Source organism: Canis lupus, chromosome 24, assembly GCF_011100685.1.
Source record: "Canis lupus familiaris isolate Mischka breed German Shepherd chromosome 24, alternate assembly UU_Cfam_GSD_1.0, whole genome shotgun sequence".
NCBI classification, from domain to species: Eukaryota; Metazoa; Chordata; class Mammalia; order Carnivora; family Canidae; genus Canis; species Canis lupus.
Window position 1 is genome coordinate 32,058,648 of NC_049245.1, and position 16,577 is coordinate 32,075,224.

The 16,577-nt window shown below is 40.3% G+C and overlaps 1 long non-coding RNA gene across 1 annotated transcript in view; it reads left to right on the forward strand.

Annotated features, from left to right (window-relative positions):
• LOC119865672 overlaps nucleotides 1–16,577 on the forward strand; it is a 125,776-nt gene that overhangs the window by 50,076 nt on the left and 59,123 nt on the right. Inside the window, exons 5-6 of the long non-coding RNA XR_005377906.1 lie at nucleotides 12,269–12,363; nucleotides 14,275–14,364. This is a non-coding gene — a long non-coding RNA (uncharacterized LOC119865672). The remainder of the gene's footprint in view (nucleotides 1–12,268; nucleotides 12,364–14,274; nucleotides 14,365–16,577) is intronic.

Genomic DNA, 16,577 nt, shown 5'->3' on the forward strand with positions numbered 1-16,577 from the left:
TCCTGCCCCAAATGGTTAATGAGTTGTTCTTGCATAATTTATTGGCCATTCTGCAACATTTCTTATGAATTTAAACGTCACTTTAATCGATACTAAATTCTTGCCTAGACTAGGGCTTGCTTCCAGGCTTTTAATCTTTTCATGGCTATGTCTATTTTTCTACACTGTTTTAATTATTATAATTTACAACCCACCTAATATCTGGTAGATCAGATCCATTATTTATTTATATTTTTGAAAATTTTCTTTATTATTCAGCCTCTTTTATTTTTATATTGAAACTTTACACTTAACATTTTTAAGTTCCAGAAAGTTTCCAGCCAAGTTTTAATTGCAGTTCCATTAAGCTTACACATTACTTTGACAGAATCAATAGATTTGTAATACTGTTTTCCCACCCTTCTTGAATATACCATTACAGGCCTTCCTTCATGTCCTTGATATTCTTTTGTTGCTTCTTCAAATACTAATACACATATCTTGATGGTTTTATTCCTAAGAAAAAAACCAAACTCTCTTCCACCCCTTTATCTAATCTATCTTCTATTACAGTGGTTCTCAATGAGCGATTTTGTGCCCCATGGACATTTGGCAATGTCTGGAAATATTTTTAGTTGTCAAACAGGGGACCCGGTACTGGTGTCTAGTGGGCAGAGGCCAGGGATGCTGCTAAACACTCTACAATGCCTAGGATCGTCCCCATAACAGAGAATTATCTGGCCCCAAATTCAGGAGTGCTGAGGCTGAGAAACCCTCATCTATTTATGTGGTGCCTCGAGTCTTTTCCCCATGGATTGTCCTTCTGGTATAGTGGTATTTTGATTGGTGACAGAGGTAAGTCTGTTAAGTGTCACAAGGGGTACCTGTCCCCTGAATGTCTTCTTTGTTCCCTGAGACAAGCAGCCTCCTGTGAGAGGCTGTACCCCTGTTCTGCATGGCTGGTGGCCAAGAGATATGCAGTCCTCAATTGTCACTCAGTCTGTCATGAGTTTGTTCTAGACTCCTGATATCCTAAAGGAGGCCAGTTTTCCAGAAGGATACCAAGGAAGACCCAAAAGGAAACCCATGGTTCTATTTATTTTTAAACTTTTATTATTTTTTAAAGATTTTATTTCTTTATTTTGAGAGACAGATAGGGGGAGCATGAATCAGGGTGAGAGGGAGAGGGAGAAGTAGACTTCCTGCTGAGCAGAGCCATACCACGTGAGGCAGCTCAATCCCTGAGATCATGACCTGAGCCAAAGGCAGGTGCTTAACTGAGCCTCCCAGGAGCCCCCATGGTTTCATTTAAATAAACGTAATGAAGGGGCCAAACTCACTTTAGGTGACAGAAATTTGAGAAGTAGTTGCCGGGAGGAGAGGATAGAGGACTGGTAGGGCCACAAGAACTCTCTGGGAATTGTTTCTGGCATAATGGGTCTGGGTGTCAGATGGAATGTTTTCTTCAGAGCTTTTTATTCCTTAAAAAAAAAAAAGAAAAAAAGAACTACAACCATAGTGGAAGGGAGCCCCTTTGTATGCCTCCCAATCTCATTCCCTTTCCTGTCTCCCCAGAGGAGGCCAATGTTCCAGAGGTTGGTATCTTTCATATCTACATTTTTGTATTTTTCTAAACAGTATAGTCTGTTTTTCAGTATTACATTTAAAGTATCACATTGTGTATATAATCCTGTAATTCTCTTCCACTTACTATTTTTATATCTATTAATTCATTTTAACTGCTATATAGCATTCTATTGTGTGTGTATACTTCCACTTATCCAGTTTCCTATTATTGGACATTTAGGTGGTTTCCAGTTGTTTTTTATCATAATGCTTCAGTGAACATCCCTACTGTGCCTGTATATTTATTTTGTAACCAGTCAGAATATTGTTTTTCAGTTGGCCCTCTTGAGTTCTCTAGAAAGACAATATTATCCTGAGCTAAAAATTATACTTTTGTTTCTTTCTCTCTTATAGTTATGATTCATATCTATTTCTGGTCCTTTTACATCACTTAGAAATTTCAGAACAATAGTAAATAGCAGTGAGAACAATGGCCATCCTTGTTTTGTTCTTGACATTAATGAGGTGGCCTCTTGAGTTTCCCTGTTAAGGATGATTTGGGCTTTCAGTTTGGTATTGATATTATTTACTATGCTGAGGTATGGTAATCTTTTTTTTACCTAAGTTTATTAGGAATTAAAATCATAAATGAATTTTATAGACTAATTTCAATATTATTATCATATACCATTTTTTATTTGGATTAGTATAGTAATAGAATATTGAAACAACCCTAAAGTTTTTTGATGTATATTGTTCTTCAAATTTTTTTTTTAAGATTCTTATTTATTTATTCATGAGAGACAGAGAGAGAGAGAGAGAGGCAGAGACACAGGCAGAAGAAGAAGCAGGCTCCATGCAAGGAGCCTGATGTGGGGACTCCATCCCGGATCCCAGGCTCATGCCCTGAGCCAAAAGCAGACGTTCAACCGCTGAACCACCCAGGCATCCCTGTTCTTCTAATCTATTGCAAGATTACCTTTGCCAATATTTTGTTTAGTACTTTTGCATATACAACATATTGAGTATGATTAGGCTTTTATTTAGTTAATTTATTTTGGCTTTAAGTCACGGTCACAAGATTTTTTCCTTTTTTTTTTTTTTTAAGATTTTATTTATTTATTCATGAGAGATACAGAGAGGGAGGCAGAGACACAGGCAGAAGGAGAAGCAGGCTCCATGCTGGGAGCCTGATGTGGGACCCGATCCTGGGACTGCGGAATCACACCCTGAGTCGAAGGCAGATGCCCAACTGCTGAGCCACCCAGGCGTCCCACAAGATTTTTTCCTATGAGTACATTATTAAGGTTTAACTTACATACAATAAAATGTACAGATCCTAAGTGTACAACTTGATCATTTTTAACAAATATACACACCCCAGTAGCCACCACCTAGATCAAGATATGTAACATTCTCATGGCCCCAGAAAGTTTCCTGCTCCTTCCAGGCAGTCCTCCAACCCCTGCCCCCCAGCAACCATTTCTCTAATTTTTATCACCACACATTAGTTTTGTCTGTCCTTGAGCTTTATGTAATTGGTATCATATAATTTATACTCAGTGTCTGGCTTCTTTCATTCAACATAATGTTTTTGAGATTCATCCAAAACCTTATGTCAATAGTTTTGCTAGCTTTGTAAAATGAACTGATGAGATTTACATCTTTTTTCATGCCCTGAAGGGGTTTATGTTACATGGAAATTATTTGTTCTGTGGAAGGCTGAAGTAACGCACCCATGAAATCATCTGAGGCTGGAAGCCATTTTAGGAGGCAATACTTTGACAACTTTCTTTAGATTTTTTTCCCCTCTATTCAGGTAGTCTAATTTTTCTTGAGGCAAGTTTTGTATGTTATACTTTCCTAGAAAATAATCCATTTCACTGAGATTTTGAAAGTATTAGCATATAATTATGCATAGAATCTCTTACAATTTCAAAATCTATGGTTTCCCTTTTTGCATTTAAAATGTTTATTTATGTCTCTTCCAATGGGGGAAACAAGGCTATTTCATGAACCAGCTCTAAGATTTATCTACCAATTTTACTGGGTTTTTTTTTTCTGACTATTAAGTTTACTAATCAATAATGTTTGCTTTAACTATATTTTCTAGATTTCTTTCCATGGTTATTTTGATCTTTTATAAAAATGAAATTATTTAAATCAATGTTTATTTTGCCTATTTTCATGTTTTTCTGATTAACCATAAAGGCAATTAAGGTTATCAGTTTGCCTGTGAATCAGCTTTGCCTCATCCCATAAGATTTCCTATATGATTTTCTTTCTCATTGTTTTAAAACTGCCTATTTGCAATTTTGATTTTTTTCTCTTTAGCTCACATGTTATCTAGGAGAACACACTTAAAAATAGCCAAGGGATTAGGTTTTTAAGTGTGTGTGCTAGGGAAGTATATTATTTTTAACTTGCCACTGCTTTCTAGGAGGGATGGTTTCTGTGCCTTTATGATCCTTTGCCTGATATATATAGATACGAAAGATAAGAGATCTTATCCAAATATAAGAAAATTAGAGAAACAGACTAAGAAGTCCAGGATCCAAGTAGTAAGAGTTCAAGAATGTGAAAACACAGACAATAAAAGGGAACACATTATTAAAGAAATAATTCAAGAAAAATTTCTAAAATTGAAGCAGATGGATTGATAGGACCTCTCAAATGCTCAAGAAAATAGGCCCACACTTTTGAAAAAATATGTAGTTTTAAAGGAAGGTGCATCTTAAGTTTCTGGTTGACTTAGATGATAACTGAAGCCACAGTTAAAGAATGCAAATTCACTTGTGCTTTGTATATGGCCAGACTATACCAATATGTATACATATTGGTATTATGTCAAGGAAATAGGTATTCCCACTGTGAAAGAAAATCATGTAGAAATACAATATTCTTTTACTGTATTTTAGATTTAAGTGGGGGAAGAAAACCTGTCACAAAACAAGGAGGGAGGCAAACAAAGAAATAACCTAGTACTTTTTAGAACTATACAATTTACAAAGCACTGTCACCTATGTGTGATAAAATATTTCAATTAATCCTAATAGTATTGCAAGTGAGGCATTATGACTTCCATTTGGTAGACCAAAGTGAGGCTCAGAGTGGTTGAATGAACTCTCCCAAGTTCATAGAGTTTGCAGGTGGTAGAGTTGGGATTTAAACTGAGGTCTCTTTTGGCCTCTTATGGTCACAAGAGTGTTGAAAAAGGAAGAGGAAAGCATCAAAAACAAAGGATAAAAAAGGACATGTGCCAGCTGAACCCACCCTGCCTTTAAAAACATTTCTCTAGGGATCCCTGGGTGGCACAGCGGTTTGGCGCCTGCCTTTGGCCCAGGGCGCGATCCTGGAGACCCGGGATCGAATCCCACGTCGGGCTCCCGGTGCATGGAGCCTGCTTCTCCCTCTGCCCTGTGTCTCTGCCTCTCTCTCTCTCTCTGTGACTATCATAAATAAATAAAAATTAAAAAAAATAAAATCTTAAAAAAAAACAAAAAACCATTTCTCTGTAATTTATTCTTACATATCATTTGCCGAATGATGCACTGTGGCCACCCCTGTTGGCAAAGGAATCTGAGAAACGTAGTGTTTTAATTGCATACATTGCTTTTCTGAATGAAACCACAGTTGTGCTAGGAAGAGAGGAGAATTGAGTAAGCAACCATGAGTCTCTGTGGAAGCTGGGAGCAGAGGCAGCCAGTATCTCTTCCTTTGGCTACCTAGAAGCTGTTTACATGGATGAACGAGGTTTTTTGTTTTTCTCCTTGGCTTTGGATGCTGTGAATTATTTTTATGGAACAGAATCAAGTTTTCAGTATAGTGCATGCATTTAATATTTAAATACCATAAGTTGGCTTTTTCTCTCTTCATGACAAGATTATTATGATGGTCCCAAATCCTGTGGAGATATAATCTTGAGTTGTTCTAATAAAAATAAAGAGATATCATTTAGTGTTTTAAATACACCAAAAATGGGACACCTGGGTGGCTCAATAAGCTGTGTGTGTGTGACTCTTCATTTTGGCTTAGGTCATGATCTCATGGGTTACATCCAGTTCTGCACTCAGCAGTGATGAGGCGTCCTGCTTGAGAGGTTCTCTACCTCTGACCCTCCCTACACACACACACACACACACACACACACACACACTCGCTCTTGCTCTTGCTCTCTCTCTCTAAAATAAATAAATCTTAAAAAAAAAAAACACCAAAAATGTTTGCTTATTTTTTTTCTACCTTTCCTTTCTCTGCTGTCTTCCCTAGGACTATTTCCTTTCTATTCTCTCACTTCCCATTCTTCTTCTCCATTAGTTCAGCTAGTTTTGCCTCTTACTGAATCTTCAGCTCATAGACTACCAAAGAGTACCCCTAATTCGACCAAGTCTTGTTGGTGGGGAAACTGAGGCCCAAGGAGTCAGGGAGATCTCTGATAAGGTCTAAATTCCCTGTCTCTGCATAGCCGCCTTCTTCATTTTTTGGGGGGGTGGGGGCAGAGGGAGAGAACTTCCAAGCAGACTTCCCACTGAGCATGGAGCTTGATGTGGGGCTCAATCCTATGACCTATGAGATTATGACCTGAGCCAAAACCAGGAGTCAGGCTCTCAACTGACTGAGCCACCTAGGCACCCCTCTGCTTAACCTTCTGGAGGGAAGATCAGTGATCCTTATTCCCAGTATGGAATATGAAAAGTGAAGGCTCTGAGGTAGGAAGGAGATTAAGAGCATTTGAGAAACCAAAAGGAGGATGGTGTGCCCTAGCACAGGGAATGAAGAAGTGAATGGGTACAAGAGTCAGCAGGGAGCATGGGAAGCCAAGCTGAGTAGGCCATGGTAAGGATATGAGGTTTATAAACTAGTGAAGAGTCTTCAGCAGGGAAGCAGTATGATTTAGCTTAAAATCTCAAAAGATCCTTACGATTGCTTTGTGGATACAGATTGAAGAGAACAAGGAAGTCAAAAGAGAACAGTGAGGAGCAACCACAATCCTCCAGGTGAGAGGTGAGAGAGCGGATTTGAGGTGACCCTCAGTTGGGTCAGAGAGAAGTGGGCAGAAGGTAATATTGATAGGGTTTCATGACAGATTTACAAACTGGGGAATCAGGGAAAGGCAAGGATGGATCCTAGGTTTCTGCCTTGTGCAAATAGGTAGATAGAAGATCCCCTATTGAGCTAGAGAGCATTGGAGAAGGAGCAGATTCGAGTGGAAGATGCAAAATTCACTTTTGCACAGAAGTTTCTGTGATATATTCTCACAAAGTCAGCAAAATAACTGGATATATATCATGAAAATATTTTAAAAATTCTATTTCTAACCGGCTATTGTTAGTATATAAGAAAACAGTTTCATATGAATTTACTTTGTATTCAACCATTTTACTGATATCTCTCACTAGTTTGAAGAGATTTTCTGTGATTTTTTTTGTTGTTGCTTTCTGTTATATAATTCTATTGCCTGTAAAAAATGATAAATCTGCTTCTTTGTTCCCAGTGGTTTTACCTTTTTTTTTTCTTGTCTTATCACTGTGGCTATAGCAGAGATTCTTCTGTAGTTATTTTTAATGGTAAAAATGATGTTGATATTTCAGCAGCCAAGGGGGAGATGATTTGGAGACAGAGGAAGCTGGAGGCAGAGTAGACAGCTAGGAAATTATGGCAGTAGTTGAGGGTTGGTGTGATAACATCTTTGAATAGAGTGATAACTGTGAAGACCTAGAAGGGGATAGCAATACCAAGCCTCTTCCTCTGACATTCACACACAAAGAATTGTCTGGCCATAAAAAATGATCACAAAGCCTCAAAACTAAAGCATGGTGGTCAGAAACCAAGAATCTTAAAATTGGGTAGTATAGGTTTATCCAAAAAAGAGAACATAAAGGAAACTTATAAAAATTCTCAATTTGTGAACAGTTCTAAAAAGGTAAGATCAAATGAACAGATACATATTTTTCTGATTTATCTCCATGATTAAAGCTGAATCCATCTTCTTCCAAAATGTCTTATAGCAACTACAATTTTTGTAATACAAGTGTGCATATAACATCAGTTGGTTCCCCAAAAGCTCTGTGATGTGTAGAGTAATTCATATTTATCCAGGACTTGAAATTTTCTAACATGTTTAGATTACCTCATTTGATGCTTATAGTCCCAGGGCTCACTCCCTTGCAGTTGAGGCTCTAATGAAAATCAATCTATTTTCAATTCTTTGAATACAAAGCCCTGTGTTCCTTCTACTAAGCTTTGTGGTTCACCTAGTACATACCTGTTTCTCCTTCAGAACCCAGTTCAGACCCAAGGAAAGGTCTTTGTTTCATTGTAAGAAGGAATAAATGGGTGTAGACAGCAAGGTCCCTGAAAAAATCCCACCCAGAGGGCACAGCACAACCTCAGATATGCCACAGATACAATATTACCTGCTGGCCTGGTAAGCTCCCCTTGATTCAGGGAAGAAAAAAAAAGATCCCTCCTCCTTTAACCAAATGTATTTCCTTTTCACATTTTCCAGGAATACCTGAGGGAGGATCCATAGTAGACTGTTTACCGGCTTATCTTTACCCCCCAGCCACCCTTCTGGGGTTTGTTTGTTTGTTTGTTTGTTTGTTTTGTTTGTTTGTTTGTTTTTTTGCCACCCTTCTGTTTGAGGCAGATGTCGAATCATATGTTTTGTGGTGCAAGAGACTCATGGGGGTGATGTTAGGGGCTGGGCACTGTCCCAATAGGGAATGCCCTGAGGCTCCAGAGTCTGGTTTCAAAGCTCTGAGGCCTTCTTGCTGGATCAGTAGAACTTGGGAAAGATGGAATATGAAATTGCTAGACCTGAAATTTTGCAGTTAGGTCTGGTTGGATGGAATGCCGCCTTGGATGGTCTTCTAGACTTGGAGATCTCAGACCCAAGGCCTGTAAGAACCTGTTTCTGGAACCTCTTCTATACATGCCCGAAGCTGTCCCTTTGTCAGGCTGGCAGACTGATGAGGATGTGGACTGAGTCTGCTCCATCTCTCTCAACTGTGGTGCCCAATCTGGAGCCTGGAAAGCAGAGGACCAGAACAGATTTGAGTGGAATCAAAGTCCCATTCAGGCTTTCCTCTCTTCTCTTTACCTCCTGCCCCAGCTTCTCAGCCATTGCTCCATAACCTGTCATGTGGTTGCCTACAAAAGAAGAAGATAAAGGTAAAGTCCCAGGTGACTTTGTAGATTGAGGGTTTCAAAGCTCTTGCTTTAGAAGCTCAAGCAGAAGTTTTACCCTGCGTTGACGGGATAAAGCGTTCTGTCAGCAAGCCTGGGCTTGCCTATGACTGGGGGCAGGGGAGAAGGGAGAGCAATGTTGTCACTTTAATTGCATTGGCATAAATATTTGATATTCAATAAATTAGATCTGGAGCAAGGAAAACATTCTTGCAAATGGATTTTTTACCTGGAGCCCAGCCCCATTAGCAGAGGAGTGGAGGGCAGCCTGCCCCAGGGCCGGTAATTAACTCAAGTGGAGCAGAACTAAGCATTTTTGACAGCCTTCCTGGTCTGGAATTAACTGTCATCTCAGAGGAAAAAAGAAACTGCACTGTCACATTATGGTTTACAAGAGGCTCCCAATGCTGCCAGTGACTTGAGTTTAGTTATGTCTCCCCCTCTTGCCCTGCAATGTTTTTTCATCATTAAAGACAAGCTTAAAAGCAACTAATGATGTATTTTATATCCACATTCCTGAATCACAGATTTCACCAAAAGAGAAGACATTAGCATGGTAATTCAATTTTTTTTTTTCCTTTTGGCAGTTGTAACACAAGATACATTGGGTGCTGTTACAAGTCACAACACTGTGATATTTGAAGATTGTACAAACTGGATTTCTTTCTTCCCTCTGTATCAGGACTTGGCTATAATGAGCAATGGCTTAGCTACTGTCTGTGCTGCCTCCCCCACTCCCCACCCAGTGTTTGTGAAAGCAGCAGTTGATTCTCAGAAAAGGCAAAACCATTGGAGCCTGAAGCTCTTTCTAGAAGCCGCTGCTGGTCTTCTTGTTCTGTGGAAACTGATACAGTGGAAATTGGTATTGTGCCAGGCCTCACCTTGCCCGTGTTGTGTGTGAGCAAATTTTTTTAAGGTTGGAGATCTCTTAGCCAGACTTAGTGTGTGGGTGTGTGTTTGCAGTCCACTGTGATGAACAGCTGGCTTCAGCAAGGAAAGGCTGAGTGTGGACATGTGCGCTGGTGTGCATGTGTGTTTTGTGCCTGTGCATTGGGAGGGGTAAGTTGTACTTCTAGTATACACAGATCACACCTACTTTGTCGATTTTTTTTTTACCAACTTCTAAAGTTGGTAAAACCACAGCTTACTTTCCTTATCACTGACCCACACTGTTTCCCTCCTGTCCTGCAGTCAATGGAAGCCTGAATCTCTTGAGTTTTCTTTTTATTTTCTTTTTTAAAAAAGATTTTATTTATTTATTTATTTATTTATTTATTTATTTATTTATTTATTTATTTATGAGAGACACACAGAGAGAGGCAGAGACACAGGCAGAGGGAGAAGCAGGCACCCTACAGGGAGCCTGATGGAGGACTCAATCCCCAGACCCTGAGCCAAAGGCAGAGCTCAACCACTGAACCACCCTACCTTCTGCCATCCTGTTCATTCTTGGCTTCTGTCTGGCCTCCCTTCCTGTACAGTGTTAGATCTGAAGATGGAATCTTGTCCCTCCTTTGTTAAAAATCTTTCTGACTTTACACTTGATGTTTCCGCAGTGGTCCCTGACCTTGGATGTCATAAGAATCTGGGGGGATCTGGATTAGTGGGACCACAGTCCAAAAGGTCCCAGGCAGTTTGAATGCTCTGTTGGGTTGGCAGCCCCTGGCTTACAGGATTAAGCCCTAAAATTTTAGCCTAATAGCTTAGACTGCCACCTCCCCTTTGGGCCCAGAAAGCATATGGCTTGGCCACACCCCTAGACCTTTCTCTCCTCCTACTCTTCTGCTGGTTAACTTGCACTCATCCTTTAAGGCCCAATGAAATGTCACCTTCTCCATGAAGCCTTCCTTGACTCTCCCAGGTCATTTACTTATTCACTCTCTCACCCATTCATTCAACAGTCAGTGATCACAGGTGCCAGGGTTTGAGTTGGGTTCTGTAGATGACTTAGCAGTGAATGAAACAGAAGTGAGAGTCCCTAGCTAATGGGGAAGGTAGGGGCAATATGGGCTGGGCGTGGGGAGTTAGTGAGAGCTTCCCAGAGGAAGTGACATTTCAGTATGATCTGAAGGATGTGTAAAAGTTAGTTACAAGGCATGAGGGGTGAGGGAAGGGAAGTCCTTCTGTATGGAGAGAGTGTTTTGGAAGACAAGAGGGGTGAGATCTTTTTTTTTTTATTTTTTTTTTTTTTTTTTTTATTGGTGTTCAATTTACTAACATACTGAATAACACCCAGTGCCCGTCACCCATTCACTCCCACCCCCCGCCCTCCTCCCCTTCTACCACCCCTAGTTCGTTTCCCAGAGTTAGCAGTCTTTACGTTCTGTCTCCCTTTCTGATATTTCCCACACATTTCTTCTCCCTTCCCTTATTTTCCCTTTCACTATTATTTATATTGAGGGGTGAGATCTAAGCTGTAAACAGAGGCCAGATTCCAGCCTGGTTCACTATTATGTGGCATGTCCTCAGTGGAAGAGAGCTCAGTAGGTATTTGTGGGTAAAATGAAAGGCCTTATCCTGGAAGACTGAGCCACCCAGTTTAGAGAATTAGTGGGGGTGGGGCTCATAGAAGATATTGGGGTAGATATCCAATGTCAGGGAACACCGGCTTTAATCCCCAATGTTATAGACATATGTGGTAAGGTGGATCCTTAATTTAAAGATAAACATGTAAAAAACGTAGAGCCCTGTAAGGAATCATTAATTCAGAGACGTAGATTTGGAGTCACGGACTAGTTACATGCCTATAGGCATTCAGGTGCTGAGTGATGGAGCTGGGATCTGCACCCCCAGAGCTGTTCTGGAGTCCAAGCTTCTAATCCATCCGAGGCAACCTCCACCTGACCTGCCATGGCATTGTTGCCCTATGTTGGGGGAAAGGCAGGAGGCACAGGAGGAAAAGTTAGCAGCAGCCATTTCCTGAGAGCCGGTTCTGTGTCGCCACTGTTGCTGGCTAGGTTCCCACAGGCTGCAGCTGAGCCGTGTGCTAGCCCGGGCGAGGGAGCATTTTACATGCTCTGCACCCCTCCCCCAATATTTTATTAAGAGCTAATATCCACACAGTAAAATGACAAATCTAAATATTCAGCACAATGACTTTTTATTTTATTTTTTAATTTTTATTTTTTAAAAAGATTTTATTTATTTATTCGTGAGAGACACAGAGAGAGAGAGGGACAGAGGGACAGAGACAGAGGCAGAGGGAGAAGCGGGCTCCATGCAGGGAGCCTGACTCAATCCAGGGACCCCAGGATCACGCTCTGAGCTGAAGGCAGGCTCTAAACCACTGAGCCACCCAGGGATCCCTAACTTTTTATTTTAGAATAATTTTATAGTCCAGAAAATATTGCAAAGATAGTACAGAGTTCCTGTATACTTTACACCAAGTTTCCCCTAATGTCAGCACCTGTGCTGTTATAATACACTTGTCAAAACCGAGAAACCAGTGTTGGTACACTACTTACTATTAATACAGCTCTAGGCTTTATGTGGATTTTACCCACCTTCTTCACCAATGTTCTCTTTCTCTTCCTAGATCCGATGCAGATACCACATCTCTTCAGGTCTTGGTGATCTATGATGGCTTCCTAGTTTTTCATAACCTTGACAGTTTTGGGGGCTACCACTCAGGTATTTTGTAGACATTTGGGTTTCTGTGATGTTTTGCTCAAGCTTGTGCTGGAGTTAGGGATTTGGAGGAATTGCCCTTCTCATGACTTCATAACAGGGGGCACATATGCTCCACAGGATTTGTCACTAGTGACCAGTGACTTTTGTACAGATCTAGACATAGAACATTGTCAGCTTTCCAGAATGTTACCTCCTGCCCCTTTCCAGTCAGTCTCTGCCTCCCAATCCAGGGTTACTACTGTTGGGGATTAAATTGGTCACTACCAATTTAATGAATTGAGGAATCATTGGTATGTTTTCTTAATTTGTCTGGTCTTTTTTTGCAAAACATAATGTTTTTGAGATGCAGCCCACTCTGCTTTTTCATTGTTGCCTAGTATTCCATTGTAGGAATACACATAATCTATTTGTTCATTCTGCTACTGATCAACATATGGATTGTCTCCAATTTGGGGTATTATGGATAAACTGCCATGAACATTGTTGTGTGGTTCTTTTTGTAGACATGTCATGCTTCAGTTTTGAGAGTCCAGGTTGGGGATGAGTGAAGGCCTTTAACCTCATCTCTTCAGCTTTCACTCCTGAAGACTTTATAAAAATGCCCTCATCTGCTCTCTCTAAAATAGATTAGGGAAGAATTAAGTCTCTAAAAGGAACAGAGAAAAGAACTCTTGCTAGGAAATGAACATTGAATGTGTTAGCAAATCTCATCAGCTTTGGCTCCAAAATATTTCTTAAATATGTCTGCTTAGCTGTTTTCCTAGCTCCCACAAGGGACAAAAACAACCTCTGTCTCTCCTCTCCTCACTGATCTGGTCTCCTCAGTTCTGCACCACCACCCCTGGTCCATTTTCCACTTGGCAGCCAGAGTGGTCTTTTCACAACACCGATCCTCACCCCTTCACACAACGTGAAGGCCCCAGAAGCCTCCATCTAGGAGACACTTCCAACTCCCCCTCCTGTGCTCTAGACCCTGTAGCATGTTTAGCTCTGCCTCGTTTCCTTCCCCAACAAGCTCTTTTCCATTCATCTTTGCACTGGCTGTTCCTTCTGCCTAGAATGCACTTCCCAAGGAAATCAGAGCACGTTCCAGCCCTTCAGTTAGGACTCTTTCACTGCCACATCTGTGGAGAAGCCTTCCCTGACTACCCAATCACCCAATCTATGTCTTTTATTAAGTATATCCACTTACTTTAAAAATAATTGTTGAAAAAAAATTGTTGATAGGTAAAGACATAGACTGTTTCCATGTAAAAAATTCTTTTCTGACTGCTCTGTAGTTCCTTTCTTTCTCTGTCTTCTTTTGTGATTTGATGACTTTTTTATAGTGTTGTGTTTTGATTCCTTTCTCCTTATCTTTTGTGTCTCTACCACAGGTTTCTTCTTTGTCATTACCATGAGGCTCACATAAAACATCTTATAGTTATGATAGTTCATTTTAAGCTGATAACTTAATTTCCATCACATACAAAAACTCTCCACTTTTACTCCCCCCTGCCCCATTTTGTTATTGATGTCACTATTTACATCTTTTTATAATATGTATCTGTGGACAGATTATTTAGCTCTAGTTATTTTAAGTACTTTAGTCTTTTAGCTTTGATGCTCACATTAAAAGTGATTTATGCACTACCATTACAGAATTAGGACATTCTGAATTTTACTGTGTGCTTACCTTTACCAGAGAGTTTTATATGTTCATATGTTTTTCATGTTCCACTCAGTGTCCTTTCATTTCAATGTGAGGAACTCCCATTAGCATTTCTCAGAAGACAGATCTAGTTGTGATGAACTCCCTCAGCTTCTGTTTGTCTAGGAAAGTCTTTTTCTCTCCTTCGTTTCGGAAGGACAGCTTTGTCGGGTAAAGTATTCTTTGTTGACAGTTTTATTTTGTTTTCCTTTCCCTTTCAGGATTTTGAATGCATCCTCTTTCTATCTCCTGACCTTCATGGATTTGCTGAGAAATCCTCTCCCAGCCTTATGAAAGTTCCTTTGTATGTGGTGAGTAGCTTTTCTCTTGCTGCTTACGAAATTCTGTCTTTGACTTTGGACAGTATGATTTTATTTTATTTTATTTTTAAAATATTTTATTTATTTATTTATTTATTTATTTATTTATTTATTTATTTATTTATTTATTTATGAGAGACACAGAGAGAGAGGCAGAGACATAGGCAGAGGGAGAAGCAGGCTCCATGCAGGGAGCCCAATGTGGGACTCGATCCCAGGTCTCCAGGATCACGCTCTGGGCCGAAGGCAGGCACCAAACTGCTGATCCACCCAGGGATCCCATGAGAATATGATTTTAATATGTCTTGTTGAAGGTCTCCTGATATTCAGCCTGTTCTTGATTCTCTGGACGTTATAGATCTGGGTGTTTGTTTCCCTCTGAAGATTTGGGAAAGCATCTGTCATGAAATCAGTGTTTCTGTAGGGGTATGGAGCCGGGGTCTCCTGGTCCACCTTGCTGCCAGCACCTCAGGTGTCTCTCCTTCACTGCTTCAGACGTGGTTTCCTTTGGTTCTTTCAACATATTTAAAAGAGCTGATTTGAAGATTTTTCTCTAGCAAGTTCAACACTTATGCTATCTCAGGGACAGTTTCTAGTTGTGTGTGTGTGTGTGTGTGTGTGCCATACTTGTTTATTTGCATGTCTTATTGGTTTTTTGCTGGAAATTGGGCATTCTAATTAACATAATGTGACGACTCTGGAAATCAGATTCTCCCTTCTTCCCGAGTTTGATGTTTTGCTGTTACCATTGTTTATTTGTTAGTGACTCTCCCTGACTAACTCTATAAAGTCCCTGTATTTTTTATTGTTTGTGGCCCCTGAAGTCTCTTTTCAGCTTAGTGATTACTCATTGATTTAACAGAGATTTCCTTAAATGCCCAGAACCAGAAAGTCTCCCAGGCTTTGCCCAGGAGTTGTGTATGCATGTTGGGACACACTTTCACCACACAGCCTAGCATTTACAGTGCCAGCTTGGCCTTTGCTTCCTGCTTACAGGGAGCCTCAAGGTGAGCCAATGGTGATCACTTAGGGCCTTCCCATATCTCATATCTTTCCTGATCATGCACATAGCCCTCAGTGTGTGCACAGCCTTCTTTTCCAAACCTCCTGTGGAATTCTCATTCTCCTGCTTTTCCTTTTAGGTTTTTTGGTTAGTTTGTTGTTTGTTCAAACTTACTTCTCCTTCAGGCAGCTAAAATGTTAAATAATTGCTACTTACTGTTTTTGACAAAAGCTCCTAGGGGGAAAAAAGACTGTTCACAGTGGCTGAGCCCTAAGCCAGGTCAAATAAGGATGAGCCATACAAGTGGGGTTTTCCAGGGGACTGCCAGACAGATCAAGTAATGATGATTCTCTGAGATTGGGGCTCTGAAAAGCTCCAACCCTGTTCTCACTCTACCAGTGGCTGCTGGGCTGCTGGTTTTCCCAGTGATTTGTTAGTGATTATGAACCATTAGTTTCAAAGTTTTGTGGGCTGGAGAGCAGGAAGCAGGACTGGGGCAAGTTAAAATGCCACAAAGCTCACTGTTCTTATCAAGAGTCATTGTGTTTCTTAGGAAAAAAAAAAAACCCAACTCTCTCTCAATTGCTGCAAACTTTTGGTTAATTTCTAACATTACAAAGTAGTTGATTCTGACAATTTTTGCCACCGTTCTCATTACTTTTATTGTAGAGAGGGTTTTTGGAGATTCTTACTCTGCCATTTTTTGATGATGTCACTCCTATGTAGACAACCTTAGGCCTTTTCTTCTCTGTGAAATCTCTTATAGTTTTTATCCTGCTGTTAATTTTCTCCAGCTAAATACCACCATGGATATACTGTACTTGAACAAAGTTGGGTTTATTGAGTCTTTGCAATGAGAGAGACCATACATTATGGAGAACTGCGAGGCTCCTTATCAGCAGTGTGACAAAATACTTGTTACAGGATTTGCACCTGGGTCAAGGGGTTTTGAGAAGGTTTCAAGGAATCAGGGCTTTTCTCTGAATTGGATGCTTTCTAGAAGTGAAGGCAAGTCTATGATTGCATATTGTAATATATCTTACATAGAAAGTGGTAGGAATGGAGTGAGATTAAAGCTGTAATTGATAAAGAAGTAGTAGTCACTCTCATTAGCTAGGGTCAGGGGCAGAGTAGACTGAATAATGGCTGCCAAAGACATCAGATCATAATCCCTGGAACATGCAGATGTTCCCTTAGATGG